We start from the raw sequence: 22366 nt of genomic DNA on the forward strand, positions 1-22366 counted from the left end.
TATCCCCCTCACTAGCTTTAAGAACCAGCTGTCAGAGCAGCTCACAGATCACTGCACCTGTACATCTGTAAATAGCCCATCCAACTACCTCATCCCCATACTGTATTTATTTATTTATCTTGCTCCTTTGCACCCCAGTATCTCTACTTGCACATTCATCTTCTGCACATCCACCATTCCAGTGTTTAATTGCTATATTGTAACTACTTCGCCACCATGGCCTATTATTGCCTTACCTCCCTTATCCTACCTCATTTACACATACTGTATATAGACTTTTCCAACTGTATTATTGACTGTATGTTTGTTTATTCCATGTGTAACTGTGTTGTCGTATGTGTCGAACTGCTTTGCTTTATCTTGGCCAGGTTGCAGTTGCAAATGAGAACTTGTTCTCAACTGGCCTACCTGGTTAAATAAAGGTGAAATATATATATATTTTTAAATACTCACACCGGCTGAGGAGAACGAGAGCTCACAGTCCTCGTGAGCGGCGGTGGCCCGCGACGTCGGCACTGTGCTTTCCTTGAAGCAAGCAAAGAAGGTTAACTTGTCCGGGAGCAAGGCATTGGGGTCCACGGCGTGGCTGGTTTTCCCTTTATAATCCGTGATTGTCTGGAGTCCCTGCCACGTACGTCTCGTGAGCCGTTGAATTACGACTCCACTTTGTTTCTGTACTGACATTTGCCTGTTTGATTGCCTTACGGAGGACATAGCTGGACTCTTTGTACTCCTCCATGTTCCCAGTCACCTTGCTGTGGTTAAATGCAGTGGTTCGTGCCTTCAGTTTTGCGCGAATGCTGCCATCTATCCATGTATTTTGGTTTGGATAAGTTCTATTTGTTACAGTGGGAACAACATCCTCTATGCACTTCTTGATGAACCCAGTCACAGAGTCAGTGTATACGTTAATGTTATTCTCAGAGGCAACCAGTACCATATCCCAGTCCTCGTGATCAATATTTACTTCCCAGCCCAGATTATAACAGCCCAGATTATTACTGCCCAGCCCAGTATTACAGATGCTGCTGTGTCACAGTGCCACTGATGAGGATGGAAAGACTGAAGAGCAAGTCAATGCGTATGTCACTGACCAAAAGCATCACACTCAAGTTATTACATGAGTAAATCCATAAGGAATTCACATTGGGTGTATCAGTTGCAATGAGAGTGTCCCATAACCCCTTTGTGAGCCATGATTTCACTCACAAGGTGTGACATTGCAGCATTCCTAATGATGCGTAAAATAACACATAAAAACCAAACAATGTCAAATTTCCTGTGTTAGTTCTATTGATTTTACCTGTATGTGGCAGGTAGCCTAGCGGTTAAGAGCATTGGGGCAGTAACCAAAATGTTGCTGGTTTGAATCCCCTACCCAACTAAATATAACATTTGTTGATGAAACTTTGAGCAAGGCACTTAACCCTAGTCTCTCTGGATAAAGGTGTCTACTAAATGACTTAAATGTTGATGTGGCTAGCTAGCTCATTATGTGTTTATGTAGGAATCAGTACACTCTGAGAGGACATGTCACTGCAGTGGGATCAGACAACTGGTGTTATAAATTGAATCTAGAAGTTAGCACTTTGAACACACACACACACCTGTCATGCCCACAAAAACACGGGACGTCCGTTTGTTTGCGGCTTTGTATCTATCCCCCCAGATTTAGCCCTGAGCATGACACACAGCGCTGAATGGTCTCACATCCTCCCCAAGCCCGGGCCGCATCTGCTTGTTGAGCTAAAGTTAGTCGTAACGGTGACAATCTATGCTACATGGCCTGGGGCCCAAGAGCAGCAGAGATACAGTAGGGACCTAGCCTGAGAGGTCCCTTCTTAAGACACACACCCACCACACACACCATATAGCAGGGGTCGGCAACAGGCGGCCCTCAGACCAAAACCATCCCACAAGTTATTTTTTGGAGGGGATTTTGTTTTCATTCATTATTTTCATTTAGGAAAAGTATTCCAACGAAATCAAAAAGAGATGTGATAGTGTTGCAATGTAATCAAGGTATGACATTATTTATTGTCAAATGTAATCTATTTTCGGGCTTAGTTGTGGTCAATTTGCAGTGTACAAATTATTGTAATTATGTTCTGGCCCCGCTACTGTCCGCTCTGACAAAAATCAGCCCATGGCTGAATCTAGTTGCCTACCCCTGCCATATAGTCATGGAAACACTTGCACACATACATTCACAGAAACGCACGCGGATGTGCACACACACACACACACACACACACACACACACACACACACACACACACACACACACACACACACACACACACACACACACACACACACACACACACACACACACACACACACACACACACACACACACACACACACACACACAGAGCTGCACTCAGCCAACGGCCACTTTTTCCAAGGGCTACGCTGCCTGAGTTAAGTTGCCTGTCAGCTAAAGCACCAATGACACACAGACTAATTGCTTATCCTACAGGAAGCAGGAATGGCTGTGCACCCCAGAATAGACACATACACTTCCTAAACCAAACCTTATTTCCTGCTGTGATTGACAAGCCTTTTAATTAAGCCTCGTGTTCATCACTGGTGCTCCTGTCACACTGCCTCCATGCTGGCTGGGGGTGTTAGGGAGAGGCTACCACTTTATTTGGATAGTCCACCTGTAGATGCTTTACAGATTACTGTATCTACAGACTATCAGTAACATTTCAGCTGACAATCTACTAACACTAACCCTAGCTCTAACCCTAACCTTAAGCCCTTATCCTAACCCTAAACTTAACCCTTACCCTAGCTCTAACCCTTAACTTAATCCTTATCCTAACCCTTATTCTAAACCTAACCCTAACCGTAACCTTAGCAAGCAGTTGCTTATCAACAGATAGTTTGTTGATATCCAAATATATGTGAGCAGGGAGAGTCCAGGTAGCCCACTGTGCTCAGGTTAATAAGGGCGTCTATGCTTTTAGATCAGGGTAAACGGTAAACCAGGGTTGGGTGAGATTGCACACAACCAAGCCACTATGTTTCCCCCTTGCTGGATACTGCAGAGCTGGTTGTGGTTTAAGTTCAGCTGAGGATGGAGGATGAGGTTACAGCCATGCAGTGGGAAGAGGCAGGTGTTGGCTGGGGTCCTAACAGTGATCGGGTCTGGTTGTGGCAGTGCATGTGACATTGGGAGGGAGGATTCTGGGATTATGTTCTCTGGCAGGCTGTTATTAAGGGTGAGATGGTGGGGAGAATCTACAGATGCTGTTCTGGAATCTCTACTGAAATTCCATCAAGGGCATCACATAGTTCTGCCTGGATAAGACAGAACCTATGATGATCAACAATGACTGTAGGAGAGTTCCCACTGGGCACAAACCTCAATTCAACGTCTATTCCACGTTGGTTCAACCTAATTCCGTAGAAATTCTGTAGAAACAACGTTGATTCAGCCAGTGTGTGCCCAGTGGGATATTTACAATAATGTCCTCCATAATGTCCTCCTTCGTAATGTAAAATCACTACTGGTGTAATTACTTATATTCAATCAGATGATTATGTTATATGGATCAGGCTATACATGTGCCACAGGGAAAGAGAGAAGGTTAAAAGTCAGTGCTTCCATTGCATTTCTTCAGCACTCCCTCTCTCCCTATCCATATTTCATGACCCAGATGCATGCATGGAAATGGGATGCTGTAGTAGAACAAACCTGGGCATAAACCCACTGGCTCCTTTAATGCTACAGTTTACAGAGGAGCTGAGCTGAGTTGTATTAATAATACAGATATTTCCATAGGGACACACACAGGAGGGGAGCTAGCCACACTCTTAGAAAAAAGAGTTCCAAAAGGGTTCTTCAGCTGTCCCCATAGGAGAATCGTTATTTTGGTTCCAGGCAGAACACTTTTTGGTACCATGTAGAACTCTTTTGGGTTCCATGTAAAACCTTCTGTGTAAAGGGTTCTTCATGGAACTCAACAGGGTTCTATCTGGAACTAAAAGGGTGCTACATGGAATCAAAACGTTTTTTTTAAAGGTTTGTCCTATGGGGACAACCAAAGAACCCTTTTAGTTTCTAGACAGCAACTGTGTGGTATTTGATATTTTTTTTACAGTCTGACTGACTTCGATTCGACAGTCACCCCTCAGAACCATTCTCTTGCTTAGTTGAAGGCTGAACTTTACCCATGTGCGTTGGTATACTTCTAATTTAGATTTTGACATTTTAATTATTTTGTTTGAGTCCCATTGCCAGGCCCATCATTTTGGCTGAAGGCCACAATCACACACTAACAGCACAATTATAGTTTCTGAGGTGCAGTGAGGTTCAGTCCCTCTGAATCGGGATGCAGAGTAGCACCCCACAGGGCATTTTCCTTAAACATACAGTACCAGTCAACAGTTGGACACAGCTGCTCATTCAGTGTTTTTTCTTTATTTTTACTATTTTCTACATGGTAGAATAATAGTGAAGACATCAAAACTATGAAAAAACACATATGGAATCATGTAGTAACCCAAAAAAGTGTTAAACAAATAAAAATATATTTTAGATTTTAGATTCTTTAAAGTAGCCACCCTTTGCCTTGATGACAGGTTTGCACACTCTTGGCATTCTCTCAACCAGCTTCATTAGGTAGTCACCTGGAATGCATTTAAATTAACAAGTGTGCCTTGTTAAAAGTTAATTTGTGGAATTTCTTTCCTTCTTAATGCGTTTGAGCCAATCAGTTGTGTTGTGACAAGGTAGTGGGGTAGACAGAAGATAGCCCTATTCGGTAAAAGACCAAGTCCATTTTATGAACAGCTCAAATAAGCAACGAGAAACGACAGTCCATCATTACTTTAAGACACGAAGGACAGTCAATCCAGGAAAGTTCAAGAACTTTGAAGGTTTCTTCAAGTTCAGTCGCAAAAACCATGAAGTGCTATGATGAAACAGGTTCTCATGTGGACCGCCAAGGGAAAGGAAGACCAAGAGATACCTATGCTGCAGAGGATAAGTTCATTAGAGTAAACAGCCTCAGAAACTGCAACACAAATAAATGCTTCACAGAGTTCAAGTAAGAGACACATCTCAACATCAACTGTTCAGAGGAGACTGCGTGAATCAGGCATTCGTGGTCGAATTGCTGCAAAGAAACCATTACTAAAGGACACCAATAAGAGAGCACTCATTCTAAGAAAACAGAGCAGCACCCACTGAAAATGTCAATAGTGTCAACAGTGCTATCTTATCGTAGGCTGCATCAATCCCAGAGATGCACAGATCACATTCCTGTTGTTTAGATGGCCGTACATAGTATTTACACCACACAGTCAGGTGTCAGTCATTCCATGGAGATAGGCGTATATGCTGGTTTTTGTTATTACCATTCAATTTGTGTCCAATTAATATTTAAAGATAGGAGTTCCTAACTAATCAGTGACCTTAATTGATCAATCAAGTACATGGGAGGAATGAAAATCTGCAGACACTCTGCCCTCCATGGAATGAGTTTGACACCTGTGATTTACACCATTCAATCAAATGGCTGAGAAATATGACAAATTGGAAAACTGACACTGCCTTTTACCTGTCTGTCTGTACCATGCCTTTTCCCTGTCTGTCTGTACCATGCCTTTTCCCTGTCTGTCTGTACCATCCATGTAATCACTTCAACCAGGGATTAAGAAGGATCATAGAATACATTTGAGACTGACACTTCGATTGTATGTGTCAAAGTCTGTTGTTCCATTTGTGTCTAATACCTAACACTGAAAAGTGTGAGGGTTAGATTTTGATTGAAATATCCATTTGGGATGTTTGGAAAGATAGGGTATTATAATTTTTATTCTGAGTGAACATTGTCTTCATAGCAGTATGTTTTCTATTCAGCATATTTGACCACTCTGAACAATCCCATCTAATGTAGAGATGTTAAAACAGCCCTTATACGAGTGAAATTAAAACACAATCATTTCCTACTCTCTTTAACTGTGCAGCTGTATCTCACCACGGTGCACGTATTTTATGACTTCTTATAATGAAGTGCTTATCTCCATTTGGAAGCCTGCGAGGGATGAAATTGATTTGTCACCGAGCTGCCTCAGTCACATCTGTTTGTTTTTGCGCTCTATCGTCTCTGAACTCCATCTCATTAACAGGAGATTAAAGTGTATTAGATGGATAAGCCACCGTGCACATTTTATGTTTTTTTAAATTGTTTGGCTAAGTGAGGTATCACAGGGTAATACTTTACTTGAAGGCATTCATGTAGGAATTTCATAACACCTTCATGAAACCAGTCATTTATGAGTGTTGTAGTATCAGTCAACATTAAAAATAAAAGTCCCCCCAAATAGATCTTCATCTATCCATTGTACAGTTGAAATGTCTATTTTTACTGCCACAGCACCCAACCCTCTGACACACTACTCAACAGGCTAGGAGCAGCATAATGATAGTGGCTACCACTGGGCACAAACTTGTTAAATCAACATTGTTTCAATGTAATTTCTCATTTAAAAAAAGATATATATATTTCACAAGTTCTCATTTACAACTGCGACCTGGCCAAGATAAAGCAAAGCAGTGCGACACAAACAACACCACAGAGTTACACATGGAATAAACAAACATACAGTCAATAACACAATATGAAAATAAATCTATATACAGTGTGTGCAAATGAGGTAAGATTAGGGAGGTAAGGCAATAAATAGGCCGTAGTGGCGAAGTAATTCCAATTTAGCAATTAAACACTGGAGTGATAGATGTGCAGAAGATGAATGTGCAAGTAGAGATACTGGGGTGCAAAGGAGCAAAAAAATAAAAATAAAATAACAATATGGGGATGAGGTAGTTGGATGGGCTATTTACAGATGGGCTATGTACAGATGCAGTGATCTGTGAGCTGCTCTGACAGCTGATGCTTAAAGTTAGTGAGGGAGATATGACTCTCCAGCTTCAGTGATTTTTGCAATTAGTTCCAGTCATTGGTAGCAGAGAACTGGAAGGAAAGGCAGCCAAAGTAGGAAGAGGCTTTGGGGGTGACCAGTGAAATATACCTGCTGGAGTGCATGCTACGGGTGGGTGCTGCTATGGTGACCAGTGAGCTGAGATAAGGCAGAGCTTGACCTAGCAAAGACTTATAGATGACCTGGAGCCAGTGGGTTTGGCAACGAATATGAAGCGAGGGCCAGCCAACGAGAGCATACAGGTCGCAGTGGTGGGTAGTACAGTATATGGGGCTTTGGTGACAAAACGGATGGCACTGTGATAGACTGCATCCAATTTGCTGAGTAGAGTGTTGGAGGCTATTTTATAAATGGCATCGCCAAAGTCAAGGATCGGTAGGATGGTCAGTTTTACGAAGGTACTGTATGTTTGGCAGCATGAGTGAAGGATGCTTTGTTGCGAAATAGGAAGCTGATTCTAGATTTGATTTTGGATTGGAGATGCTTAATATGAGTCTGGAAGGAGAGTTTACAGTCTAACCAGACACCTAGGTATTTGTAATTGTCCACACATTCTAAGTCAGAACCGTCCAGAGTAGTGATGCTGGACGGGTAGGCAGGTGTGGGCAGCGATCAGTTGAAGAGCATGCATTTAGTTTTACTTGCATTTAAGAGCAGTTGGAGGCTACGGAAGGAGAGATGTATGACATTGAAGCTTGTCTGGAGGTTAGTTAACACAGTGTCCAAAGAAGGGCCAGAAGTATACAGAATGGTGTCGTTTGCGTAGAGGTGGATCAGAGAATCACCAGCAGCAAAAGCGACATCATTGATGTTTACAGAGAAAAGAGTCGGCCCGAGAATTGAACCCTGTGGCGTCCCCATAGAGACTACCAGAGTTCCAAATTGTAGGTAGCTAAAGAAGTCCCTGTTAGGCAAGTGGTATTTCTGTTTCAGCTGATCAAAAGACATAAGAACTCCCTCCTCGTAACAATGTTCCAGAAGAGTGATCCCCTTATCAAACCATGGTCTAAAGTTACTATTCTGGAAAAACATAGGAATCAATCTATTGTTCCATAAAGGGGTTTTAGGGGAAAGGAATCCCCCTCGTCCGAACAGCTCATGCAGTTTGCACCATGCCAGGACAGAATGTATGATTAAAGGGTTGTCTGTGATGGTTTTTATAGATTTTCTGTCCCATTTGTAAAACAATTCTGCCCCAGTGTCATCATTTACCTCAAGTTTTTCCATGTTCAACCATGAGGGAGAGTGACCATTGTCAAACCCCTGAGCCAGAAACCTAGACTGTGCAGCCCAGTAGTACATTCTAAAATTGGGGAGGTTTAAGCCCCTTTGACTGTAATCAAGGGTCAGTTTATCCAGGCCAACCCTAGGGGTTTTGCCGTGCCAGATAAACCGTCTGGTCAGCTTGTCGAGAGAGGAAAAGAATGCTGCGGGCACAGGGATAGGGAAAGATTGAAACAGATATAGAAATCTGGGCAGGACATTCATTTTAATTACATTGATTCTACCCAGTAGGGTGAGAGGTAAGTCCATCCATTTACAAAGGTCACCCTCCACCTTTTGCAACAAACTGGCCAGATTGAGTTCATAGAGGTTGTTCAGATTACCATCCACCATTATGCCCAAATATGTGAAGCCCATAGGCGACCATCTAAAAGGAAACTTGTGCTTGATGGTATGATGGTCAAAGACAGACAACGGTAAGATTTCGCTTTTATCAAAATTGACCTTATATCCAGAGAAAGAACTATAACACTGTAGTAGGATCTGCAAGTGAGAGAGGGAGTGTTCTGGGTTTGTTAGAAATAAGATAAGGTCGTCCGCAAAGAGTGATAATTTATGGGTATGGGAGCCCACCTCAAAGCCATGTATGTCAGGGCACGTTCTAATAGCCTCAGCCAACGGTTCGATGGCGAGGGCAAAGAGGTGGGGGCTAATTGGGTTCCCCCCTATAGAGAGGGAAAGAGGAGGAAGTAATCCCATTGGTAGCAATCCTAGCTTTAGGAGATTTGTAGAGTGATTTTATCAAATTTACAAACACGGTACCTAAACTAAACTTTTCCAAGACTATCAAAGGCCTTTTCAGCGTCGAGGGAGACTGCGACACTAGGTATTTTGTTTTTGTTAGCAAGGTGAATTATATCAAAGAACCTTCTGAGATTATTGGAGGACAATCTATTAATTATGAAGCCAGTCTGATCTGGGTAGACCAACAGGGGAAGACATGACTCCAGTCTCTTAGATAGCATCTTGGTGACCAGTTTACAATCTGTGTTAAGGAGAGAGATTGGTCTATAGGAGGCGCACTTTAGCGGGTTTTTCCCTTTCTTGTGGATTACAGTAATCACTGCTTGAGAGAAAGACTCTGGAAAGCAGTTGTCTTCCCTGGCTTTTTTAAGTACCTCCATAAGTTAGGGGACCAACAGCTCCCTAAATTCTTTATAGAACTCTGGAGGGAAGCCATCCTCCCCAGGAGATTTATTAGAAGGTAAGGATTTAATGGCCTCCAACAATTCAGGAACTGAGAAGTGTTCACTCAGGCGCTCGCTGTCTTCCCCTGACAGGCATGGGAGGTTGAGAGAGGAGAGAAAGGAGTCGATCTCTGATAGATCATCGCTTGATTGGGAAGTGTAGAGGTCTTCATAGTATTTCTTAAAAGTATTATTAATTTCAGTAGGGTCGAAAGATATCTCATTAGTAAGAGTTTCTATAGCATTAATTGTCCTCTTACTTTCCTCTGCTTTCAGTTGCCATGCCAATACTTTGTGAGCTTTCTCTCCAAGCTCGTAATAACGCTGTTTTGATTTAGTGATGGTCCTCTCAGCTTGATATGTGTTCAGAATATTATATTTCAGTTTTTTTATTTACCAAAAGCCTGTATAGATCTTTAGTCGGGCCTCTCTGGTAGGTTTTCTCTAGCTCGGAGATTTCAGATTCAAGGGCACTCAGTTCCGCACCGTGTTTTCTCTTCAGCCCTTAAGTATAGGAAATGATCTGTCCCCTCAGATAGGCCTTCAATGTGTCCCAAAGAATGAAACTGTCAGGAGCGGAGGATTTGTTTGTCAAAGTAAAAATATTGATCTGCTCTTTGATGAATGCACAAAATTCAGGTTGCTTTAGGAGTGTAGAATTTAGTCTCCATCTATATGCTCCATTTACCTTGGTAGGAATGGAGATTGATAATACCAGAGGAGAATGGTCACTAAGCAATCTGGGGAGATACTCGACATCTAACACTCTATGAAACAGTTGTGTCGATAGTAAAAAGTTATCTATGCGTGTGTGTGTCTTGTGTGGGTGTGAATAAAAATAGTAGTCCCTATCCTGTGGGTGCAACTGTCTCCAGATGTCTAGTAAATTGAGATCTTTCATGAATGACATGGTGAGCTTGCCGGCTTTGGTAAGAAGTGAGGGTTTATCAGAGGACCTATCAAGAACTGTATCTAAACAAAAAATAAAATCTCCTCCAACCAGTAGCCATCCTGGTGGTGCTTGAGCGACCTGAAGGAAGACATTCTGAATAAACATATGGTCATCGAAGTTAGGAGCATAAATATTCAATAGGGTCCAAGACTCTGAAAACATATGCCCCTGCACCAAAACAAACCTGCCAGAGGGATCAGAGATGGTGTTGTTGACGCAGAAGGGGATGCGTCTACTTATCAAAATTGCAGTTCCTCTTGCTTTGGAGTTAAAAGAGGATGCAAAAACTTGTCCTGCCCATTCCCTCTTCAATTTCTTGTGTTCACTGGCTGTAAGATGTGTTTCTTGTGAAAACACAATGTCAGCCTTTAATTTCTTAAGGTATGTATGGACTCTTTTCCTTTTAAATCGGGCTGTTAAGACCTTTTACGTTGAATGTGACATATTAAGGTTGGGTTTAGGTTGGGTTTCAAATATGTAACTGAATGGAATTCTATCATATGTAGATAGTTAGGAAATGTTTCAACTTTGGTTTGAACACAGAAGTGACCTATGTGTCTCTTTAGGAAGGAAACAATAAACATAGAAAAAAGGAAAAAAATAAAATCCCACCCACCCCGATTGTCAGACTAAAACAACAATCCCAACAATCAAACATGAATACACTTGTAGAGATACGTTGCTGCTCGCTTTCAATCTTGCTCTTACTAGCTAAACCTTGGCGTAAACTAAAACCTGCGAGCTCTCTAAGTTGAAAACAAACGTTGTGAATATACATTTATGGCTGAATATTTACTGCCCACGGTAAGGGCTGCTTGAGTCTCTTTTCGAAAGATTAACATAAATGAGGGTGAAAGCAGTGGGCCTAAGCCCACTTATTTGCTTCGCCCAGTGGATATGGACTAAACCAAAATATACTCTCCTGTAAATGTAATAGAACTCACCCCAGAAAGATACGGTTAGTTGAAAATGTACAAATCAATTATAGCGACCGGAAGATATCAGCAGTTCAGTCCGGATAAGAGAAAACAAACAAACTGCATCTTATCCCCCAGAGAGACCGTCCTGGCTCAGACGTTGTTCAGTTCTTTGAGAAAAGTGTACACTTCTCCCGGTGTGTTGAAGAGATGGCTTCGGCCTTTGTACAGAACTTTCATCCGCGCAGGGTGGATGAGGTAGCCGGTGATGTTCTTCTCCTTCAGTGCTTTGGCGGCAGGTCTGAACTGCTTGCGACGTCTTGCGAGATCCGCCCTCATATCCGGGAAAAGGCTGACCCTCTTGCCATCGATGGTGATGTCCCCTTTGGCTCTTGCGAGTTGCAGTATCTTCTCTCTGTCTTGGAAGCGGAGGAACCTGATCAGGACGGCCCTTGGGGTGCTCATCTGGCCGGGGTTTCGGCACGGATGTTCTGTGGGCGCGTTCGATTTCTAGTCGCTTGGTGAAGTTGATTATGCCTAGGACATCCGGGATCCATTGAGTGAAGAAACGGACCGGGTCACGGCCCTCGCTGTCCTCTTTCAATCCCACCACACGGATATAACTACGTCTACTCTGGTTCTCTATCTGATCTACCTTGTTTTTGAGGTAGGCATTGTCCTTTTGCAGTTGTATCAAGACCTGGTCATGTCGAGCGATGGTATCTTCAACTGTGCTAATGCGCAACTCTGCCTCAGTCGTTCTCAAAAGGAGATCATTCATGGAAGATTTCAGGTCGTCAATGGAAGAATGGAGTTCAGCCGATTTCTTATCAATTCTCATAGAAAGACCTTTGTTACCATCCTGAATTTCCCGGAGGAGAGTAGCCAGTATGTCTGCCGAGAGCAACAGTCTGGAACTGTTGTTTGAGTTATGAGGGCTAATTTGCGAGGCTGCCAAGAGCAACAGTCTGGAACTGTCGTCTGAGTTATGAGGGCTAATGCTAATCTTGCTAGCTGTAGCGTTATCTTGGGAATCAACGACGTTTTGGTCGTCCTTTCTTGCCTCTCGGTCGGAGGTCCATGGCTCTTTGGGAAGGTAAGTACTTGTCAATTTATCAGCCGATGTTAGAATATTGTTTGAACGTTGTTATTTAGGTAATAATAGAATAACTTTGAAGAGCTCGGTTTGTCAACGTCTGCTCAGCTCCGCGGCATCACATGCTCCATAATCCTATTCTTTAATTTAGATTTTTAAACAATAGCTGTTGATAATGTATGATTGATAAAGCATGGTTACATTTAATTTACTCTGTTGAACTTACCTTTAGGAATTACTTCGATAGCAACAGTGAATCTATTAAGTGGAGATTTCTCAACAATTGTTCTCCAAGTGGCGCAGTGGTCTACGGCACTGCAGCCCCAGTGCCACTGCAGTCTCTGGTTCAAATCCAGGCTGCATCACATTTGGCTGTGATTGGTAGTCCCATAGGGCTGTGCACAATTGACCCAGCATTGTCTGGGTTTGGCCGGGGTAGGCTGTCATTGTAAATAAGAAATAGTTCGTAACTGACTTGCCTAGTTAAATGGAGGTTACATAGCACATTGGTAATAGTCAGACACATTTTGAGGTTACTGAAACAATACATGTATTTTCCATTGGAATTTAGTTGTGCTTTTAGATGGTTCAAAGCATAGTGATAACACATTGGGAATTCAACACACTTTTGGCTGTCTTTTTGAATGGGTGAAAATAGGTTGGAATCTCATTGATCAACGTATCTACCAAATATTAGTCAAATCAAATCAAAGTTCATTGGTCGCATGCACAGTTTAGCAGATGTTATAGCGGCTGCAGCGAAATGCTTACATTACTAGCTTCTAACAATTAAGTAAAATGTCAAACAAGTACTGTAAATAATGTAGAAAAAAGAACATCGGGACGAATCCAATTAACAACCCAAATAGCACTGTAACAGTAATCAAAATGCGATCTATACATATGTACACCGGGACAATTTAGAGAAGATATACTAAGAATGATATGCACAGCAGTATACAGTATATATTAATGTGAACTATGCCATGAATCCAGTGTATATAAATAAATATTTGGTGTAACTAAAACAAAGTACAGTAGTAGAAATATTAGAATGTCGGGAATACAGTATTTCAACCTGGACTCAGGGGTAGATGTAACATAGTATATGTATATCTGGAACTCTCCAATTAGTATGATATGTTACATGTATTAATATGTGGATGATCATCATCCATTTTCTATAGTATGTTATGAATTATAATTTGTATGATATGTTATGAATTGCAATTTGTACAATATGTTACAATTTTGCTAAACATATGATACAGTATGGTAAGAATTACTATTTGTTGTGGCTAATGTTCGGGGTTAAGGTTAGGGTGAGAAATTAGGTTAAAGGGTTAATGTTAGGGTTAAGGTTAGCTAACATGCTAAGTAGTTGCAAAGTAGCTAACAAGTAGTAAGTAGTTGCAAAGTTCCCAAAATTGTCCATGATGGGATTTGAACACACAACCTTTGGGTTGCTAGACACTCACATTATATGCTCACCCATCCACCCCAACCAATCATCCTGCTTCCGTTTTTATCGTAAGTAACATTCTGTCTTATGTTACCATACCAAACATAACATATACTACAGTAAACAAAAATATAAACACAACATGTAAAGTGTTGGTCCCATGTTTCATGAGCTGAAAAAAATATAAAAATAATTCTCTCAAATGTTGTGCACAAATTTCTTTACATCCCTGTTAGTGAGCATTTCTCCTTTGCCGAGATAATCCATCCACTTGACAGGTGTGGCATGCTAAGAAGCTGATTAAACAGTATGATCATTACACAGGTGCACCTTGTGCTGGGGACAATAGAAGGCCACTCTAAAATGTGCAGTTTTGTGGGTTGTGCAAACTGTGGGTTTGCAAACCCAAGAATTTCTGGACAAACCAGAAACCATCTCAGGGAAGCTCGTCTGTGTGCTCGTCATCCTCACCAGGGTCTTGACCTGAATGCAGTTCGGTGTCGTAACCGACTTCAGTGTGCAAACACTCACCTTTGGTGGCCACTAGCATGCTGGAGAAGTTTGCTCTTCACAGATTAATCCTGATTTCAACAACTGTATCGGGCAGATGTGGGTAAACGGTTTGCTGATCAGCATTGTGAATAGAGTGCCCCATGATGGGCGGTGGGGTTATGGTATGGGCAGGCATAAGCTATAGACAACGAACACAATTGCATTTTATCGATGGCAATTTGAATACATTGAGGTACCGTGACGAGATCCTGAGGCTCATTGTCGTGTCATTCACCCGCTATCACCTCATGTTTCAACATGATAATGTACGGCCCCATGTCACAAGGATCTGTACACAATTCCTGGACGCTGAAAATTTTCCAATTCTTCCATAGCCTGCATACTTACCAGACATGTCACCCATTGAGCATGTTTGGGATGCTCTGGATTGATGTGTACGACAGTGTATTCCAGTTCCCCAGTTTCTGTGTTGTGGGTTTATGTATATGTATGTGTGTATTTCAGGAAATGGCTTCCTGGATTCCCTCAAGCAGCTGATTGGTTGGCCCCATTGCAGATTGGAGCTCTGATTCCGCCCGCTCGTTAGGGATACAGCTGTCGGCAATTACCGTCTCCTGCGGCAGCTTGAAAAGCCAGTGTTCCTTTGTTAGGAGAGAAAGCTTTTAGGATGTTCTGTGTTGGTTGTTGCTCAGAGACAGTTTTGTTGAAAGTATTTTGTAGCTGCTACTTCTGAGGTATGTGTGTGCCAATAGGACTCAGTGTTTTGATTATTGAAATTGTTCATTTTAAGTTTGTATTATTCTGTTTAATTTGTTCCCAGGGGGGAAGGTACCTTGGGTGTGCTTAGGCAAGAGGCCTGCGGGTATACATATACCCGTAGCATGTACTCTGTCTATGCACACTAGGTAAGACCTGGGTGGACCACCCCCTGTATTTTGGTTAGTGCGCCAGGTGGCGTTAAGGTTAGCTAAGTAGTGGGTAGGCAGGTAAGATAGGAGAGAGGACTAACTTTTACGATCTTTGATTCTGTCCAGGCCCTTTTCCCCACATTACCATGTTAAGGAAATAAATTCCAAGTAAACTGTAATATTCTCTGCCTCTGTCATCCTTACCTGCACCTACAATCACATACCTCTTTCACTCCACGGGGGGTTGAGTGTAGCAGGGTGTTGCGTTCCCTCCAAGAGGCGTGTGTAACATCCAGCAATATTGCAAAGCCATTGAAGATGAGTAGGACAACAGGCCACAATCAACTGCCTGATCAACTCTATGCGAAGGAGATGTGTCGCGCTGCATGAGGCAAATGGTGGTCACACCAGGCACTGACTGGTTTTCTGATCCATGCGCCTACTTTTTTAAGCAATCTGTGACCAACAGATGCACATCTGTAGACGATAGCTGAGTAAATGTGTGACTGAGGTCCTTAGTGATCTTCTTGGCCTTTCTTTGATACAAAGTGCTGTAAATGTCCTGGAGGGTGGGCAGCGTGTCATGATGCATTGGGCTGACCCCACCACCCTCTGGAGAGGCATGTGGTTGAGGGTAGTGCAGTTGCTACTGTATGTTGAAATTGTGGTGTGACTGCATTAAGTTCTGTTCTTTCTCGTAATCTTTCAATGCGGCATGAAGCAACTGGTTAAACAGTCCTTGTAATGATGTACTTATGACTTTCCCTCTGTGAGAAAGTTTACTGATATGCAGGAGGTGGATCTGAAGTAAAGTCCTAGAGAGAGTTCTGGAGATCCAATCCCAAATGTCATGTTAGATCTATAGTGGGTCCCCTAGAAGAGAAACCTAAACATGTGTTCTTATGGTAACTATGTTGAGTACTGTGGTTGTAATGATACTGAATGAATGATTGCAACACTCATGAATGGCTCCCTATGAATGCCTTTTGTATAACGCCTTCAAGTACAGTGTTACTGATAATATCAGGGATAATAGTGGGTTGAATTCAGACAGGTTGGGAGGTGAACTCATAAAGAGGATGCCACTGAGTTTAGTCAATCTATCCTTTACTGGCCAGGTTAGCATACTGGAACTACCCGGTGAAAAACAACATTCCTAGCCTGTCAGAACCCATATTTTGCTGAGAAACATAGAGGAAAGAGCCATATGCCACCAATGACTCCCAGCCCACTATTAGGGAAACATTGTTTTAGGGGGCTTTGTTTTTTTGAAGTAGTGCCATCATCAAGAAGGATGGTGGCACTTTCCATTGGTATAAACCCCCCTAAATAACCAAACCACACAGTGAAACTCAAATCACATGTTCATTAGAGCTTGACTGGGTTTCAGACATTGCCTATGTTTAATATGACTCACTCTAGAGTCATGTAACATTTAAAGTGATTTAAAACTGTCCAAGCAGGCCTTCATGTTCTTTTCAAGGTTAAATGCACCATCGCAAATTTAGATAGTCAGAATGCCATCAGTATTGTTCATGCCATGCGTAGCTTTGACCACTAATTTCAAAGTTATTCTGACTCCGGTTTAGCAGAAAGTCTCATTAAAGGCATAATGACATGCTTGATTGTAATTAGGCCTACACCAGTGTGTAATTATCACCTTGTCATTAGAAAGAAAATCTCCAGGTCGAGGTGTTGCTATGCATGGCTGAAAAGCCTAGAAAACCAAACATTTCTAGTCAGACACCTTAGAGGTAATAGCTGCATGAAAGCTTAAATCTTCATTAATTTTGTGTGGCCCATTACATTCTCACATGTCGGCAGAACATTACAGTTTGAGACTGGCTGAAAAATGGAGACCAATGTTTTGCCATTTGCCAAGTTCTCGTCAGGGCGATTGCATTTCTGTGTGACGTGATTAATTCTCATGTTGCAGAGCACTAACTGGTGGGGTTCAGAGTAAGAATGTGGTGAGGATGAAGACAGGCATCAGGGAGTAAATTTGTACATAGCAGACCTTGGTTCAAATACTACTTTAAATTATTTCAAATACTATATCTTTGCTAATTGAGCTTGTCTGTTGCAAATAGTATTTGAACCCAGGTCTGAGCCATACACAGGAGACTGTCATGCCCTGATCTGTTTCAGCTGACCTTGTGTCTCCATCCCCTCCAAGTGTTGCTTATTTTCCCCGGTGTATTTATCCCTGTGTTTCCTGTCTCTCTGCAAGTTCATCTTGTTTGTTCAAGTCAACCAGTGTGGTTTTCCCCTGTGCTCCTGCTTTTTCCTATTCTCTTTTGCTAGTCCTCCCGGTTTTGACCCTTGCCTGTTTCTGGACTCGAGACTGCCTGCCACACTGCACCTCCTGTACTCTGAACTGGTTTTGACCTTTTGCCTGTCCACGACCATTCTCTTGCCTACCCTTTTGGAATGTAATAAATATCAAAGACTCAAACCATCTGCCTCCCGTGTCTGCATCTGGGTCTGGCCTTGTGCCCTTACAGAGACTTTACATTCGGATGCTCTCAACATATTAACCCTGAAGGATTATCCAGTTTGACGAGTTGGATGATACAACAAGTTGAGTAGGAAGGTTACTTGGTAATGTCCTGTGAACTAGGCAGTAAACATGAGGGGTTTGTGAGGTTCTGTCTAAGACCTATTCCAGGTATGGAAAGTAAAACTGAAAGTAAAGTCTGGCATGTCTGCATAACTTCACCCTGTAATATAGACAGGTCTAGGATGGCAAACTTAATTCCTTTCAATAATATAAGTACCTTCATAAAAGCACTAGAGCTTGCATCTAAATGTTTCAGAAAGAAATGCCTTTGAAAGGAATTACAGTAAGTTTCAAGCTTAATGTGTGCTACTTCAACATTCTGTTCCCCGTTCTTTCCTTCGATCGCCTATTCAAGGCATTACCTCGTGAAAAGATAATGAATCGAATGAAGCGGACACTGTCTGAATACAGTACAGCTATGGCAGTAATACTGTCTGTTTCTCTCAGACAGCACCATCACCCTACCAACCTTTGACTGTGATTCAGTGACTTTCTGACTTTCTCATCAAGGGCCATTAGGGTCACAATTCAGAAGGTTACAGCCCTTAAACCTAATCTGGTGCAATCTGGGTCCCAAAGTCTCACACAGCTAGGCCTCCTCCAAGCTAGCAGTCTCATAAAAGAAAAACACTCACAGCCCAACAATCAGCTGCAGTGGCTGAGGCAGCATGAAGGCCACCTGGCCTCCAATGGCTAAAAATAAACCCTTCTGATTGATAACACTTCATTTCCTTTTGACATTTTAGGGCTTCCTGGTCCCACTAGGAAAAGTGATGTGCTTCGCTCGCTACTTAGAGGGTAATATGACAACAATGTTGGGCATTAGCTGTGAGTACAGAACAGCCCCTCAGTGTCACAGTGTACAGCTTTTTACTTGCACACTTTTTAAACAAGTTTTGAGTTTATTTAATTTTACAGGGAGAGTGCACATTAATCAAAGTTTCAGTAAAAGTGCCGGTTTTAGCCAGCCGGCTAATTTTAAACCGCAGTAGCTTCATCAAAGGCAGGTCAATGTCACCAAACTTCTCGAGGATGAAGTCTGTCTGTGTTCGGCAACTTTCTGTAGATTTATTGAGAACAGTTTGTTGTGTGTACCTGTAGCCAATATTCTCTTCCAGGGTTAGAATAGGGGTCATTAAGCAAACATTGTTATTCAAAGCAACTTCCAGTTGCTTCCAGCAACTTCCAACACTTTCAACTTCAGTATATAGGTGATGACTTTTGAAGACTTCTCACAGTGACGCACATAGTATATTCAGTATATTTAGTCCATGTAGGCGTTAACCCTCTAGAGTAAGGGCTCAGGGCTGGATTTCTACTAAGCTAACACATGGAATTGTTTTAATGGTCATACCAAGGATCATTTAGTGATTTAGAATTTTAGCACCCCTGTAGATATAAAAGTTTTTTTAATGAAACGTTGCATTTGGCCTTACTGCTATTAGCCCATAGAAACACATTGAATAACAGATTTGTGTAAGGAAAAACAGATAGTAAAAAAATCAAAAGGAAGGATGTTTTCAAACATCATTCAAACTATATCTGAGAGATATAAGAAAGCTCAGGAATATATATTTTTTGGGATGTGGAAATGCCCTATTCACTTCCATAAATGTTTTGGCCCAGTATAGGGTTACCTTCAGACGAGTCCCGTGACACTTGTTGAGGGTCATAGAGCAAATCCCGAGAGTCATCTTTCCATAGAGGGGTCATACGGTATTAGTGTGTAGCCCAAACCATTGGGACACTACGAACAGTTGGCACATCGGTGGTACCTACTTCAGACGAGTCCTGTGGAGGTCGTAGAGAAAATGCTGTCAAATCAAAGGCACTCCTTCGATATAAAGTTGTTTTTGACAAAAATTTAAACGTGTCAGTTTGTTGCTTTCACGAGGTTGGAGTAATAGCATGTTCAACTACTTAAGACATTGGCTTGACTCTAGGTTGGGCCTTGAGATTCAGAGAAAATTAACAACTAAGGAAAAATGTTTCACTTACTTGATTTACTTTTCAAACCCTGGCCTGGTCTGCTTCGCAAGTGTTCCTAGAAGTCTCGCAATGTTGCACATCTGGGTTTAGAAACTCTGTGGCACCATCGTGTTTGTAAGAGTAACATCTTTCCATAGAGGGCTCATATAGGGCCACACCCCTCTTTTCGTGGTTATGGCTACGAAACTGACACGGCCACAATTTTTTTTGCATACACATTTTAACAACATGATGGTTATCGTGGTTCCAAATGTTGAATAGGTAAAAAAATCTCTGGGGTGAACCATTAGCCTAATTCAAAGTCAAGGGTACAATACTGTGTACATACCTGAGTTTTGAGGCAAACAAAGTACTCATCCAATACAGCATTGAGGTCTGTGTTGTCCAATCACAGGCCAGATGCAAATGACGTGATTTGTAGGCGAACACGCACGTGTTCGCTCGCGTATCATGTGACTTGTATCAGCTCGGTGACTGGACAATACAGACCACAAGGCTCATGGTTAGTGTCGTTTTTGGGGCTCTTTGCACCAGAAACTGTCGGTAAAAACATGACTTCTCAATGCATAGGTTGAAACATTCATAACTGATGGGCATTACATCAACATACGAATTGTCTTGCAATCTCTGGAGAAAATAGAACATCTGCGTTGCACACTAATATCGCTATTGCTAATATTTATTATCACAATGGCTGATTGCATTCAGAATTCACTTGCTAGAACCACTCGTCGGTGCGCTATTAGTTGGTAACCCAAACCGTTAAGACGCTACAGACATTTTTGTAAGAAGAACAATTTTCGGGACGTCTCCTGATCGGACAAACAGTGCTGTAGCTCTGTCACCTTCCACCGCAGATGCGGAAGCCCGACATCGGCGGATGTGGTGGATTGAGACACAGCCCATGCAGTCTAGCTTAAAACCTCTTGACACTAGGGGTCAGATTCTTTTTTTTTTTTTTTTAAATAACGTTCCCAAGGTAAACAGACTATTTCTCAGGTCCAGATTGTAGAATATAATTTACAGATTAGGATAGAAAACACTCCAAAGTTTCCAAAACTGTCAAAATATTGTCTGTGAGTATAACAAAACTGATTCTGCAGGCGAAAACCTGAGGAAATCTAACCCGGAAGTGATATATATATTTTTTTAAATCTGTGTTTCTTTGCCCGTCTTTCTTCCATTTAAAGGGGTATCAACCAGATTCCTTTTCCAATGGCCTCCTCAGGCTGTGACCAGGCTTTAGACATAGTTTCAGGCTTTTATTTAGAAAAATGAGTGAGATTTTTCAAAAGTAGTCAGGTGTCCTTTGATTAGTTCCTGCGCGCGAGAGGGGTAGCTCTCCATTTTCTTTCTCTCTTTTATTGAATAGGTGACGGTCCGGTTGAAATATTATCGATTATGTTTGTTAAAAACAACCTGAGGATTGATTATAAAAAACATTTGACATGTTTCTTCGAACATTACGGATACTTTTTGGAATTTTCGTCGAATGGAACGAGGCTTTGGTTTTCTGAACATAACACATAACCCAAATGGCGTTTTTTTGTTATAAAAGTAATATTTATCGTACAAAAAGAACATTTATTGTGTAACTGGGAGTCTCGTGAATGCAAACATCCGAAGATTATCAAAGGTAAGCGATTCATTTTATTGCTTTTCTGACTTTCGTGACCATGCTAATTTGGGGCTAGCTGTTGTCGCATTGATTGATACACTCACAAAAGCTTGGATTGCTTTCGCTGCAAAGCATATTTTCAAAATCTGACACGATAGGTGGATTAACAACAAACTAAACTGTGTTTTGGTATATTTCACTTGTGATTGCATGACTATAAATATTTTTTGTAATATTTTGCGCCCTGCAATTCAGCGGTTGTTTAGGAAAATGATCCCGCTAAAGGGATCCGTAGCACAGAGAAGTTAAACAGACAGATTTTGATGGGGATTTTAGTATTATGCTAATAAGATTTCCAGGGGGATGCGGACATTGACTTTAACCCCTAACATCATGTACTGCAGTAGTAAAAACGTCTTAGGCACATTCTTGTGGTTCTATTCTCCTATTTGGAAAATATATGACCTGTAAAATACTTGACAGATCTTGTGTTGAATTGTTTTTACAACATCCTCTTTCCGGCGCCGACAGAGATGGCCGCCTCGCTTCGCGTTCCTAGGAAACTATGCAGTATTTAGTTTTTTTATGTGTTATTTCTTACATTGTTACCACAGGTAATCTTAGGTTTAATTACATACAGTCGGGAGGAACTATTGGATATAAGAGCAACGTCAACTCACCAACATTACGACCAGGAATACGACTTTCCCGAAGCGGATCCTCTGTTTTGCCCACCACCCAGGACAATGGATCCGATCCCAGCCGGCGACCCAAAACAACGACGCCGTAGAAGGGGCAGACGGAGCGGCCTTCTGGTCAGGCTCTGTAGACGGGCACATCGCGCACCGCTCCCGAGCATACTACTCGCCAATGTCCAGTCTCTTGACAACAAGGTAGACGAAATCCGTGCAAGGGTAGCCTTC

Source organism: Salvelinus alpinus, chromosome 9 (assembly GCF_045679555.1).
Source record: "Salvelinus alpinus chromosome 9, SLU_Salpinus.1, whole genome shotgun sequence".
Taxonomy (NCBI): Eukaryota; Metazoa; Chordata; class Actinopteri; order Salmoniformes; family Salmonidae; genus Salvelinus; species Salvelinus alpinus.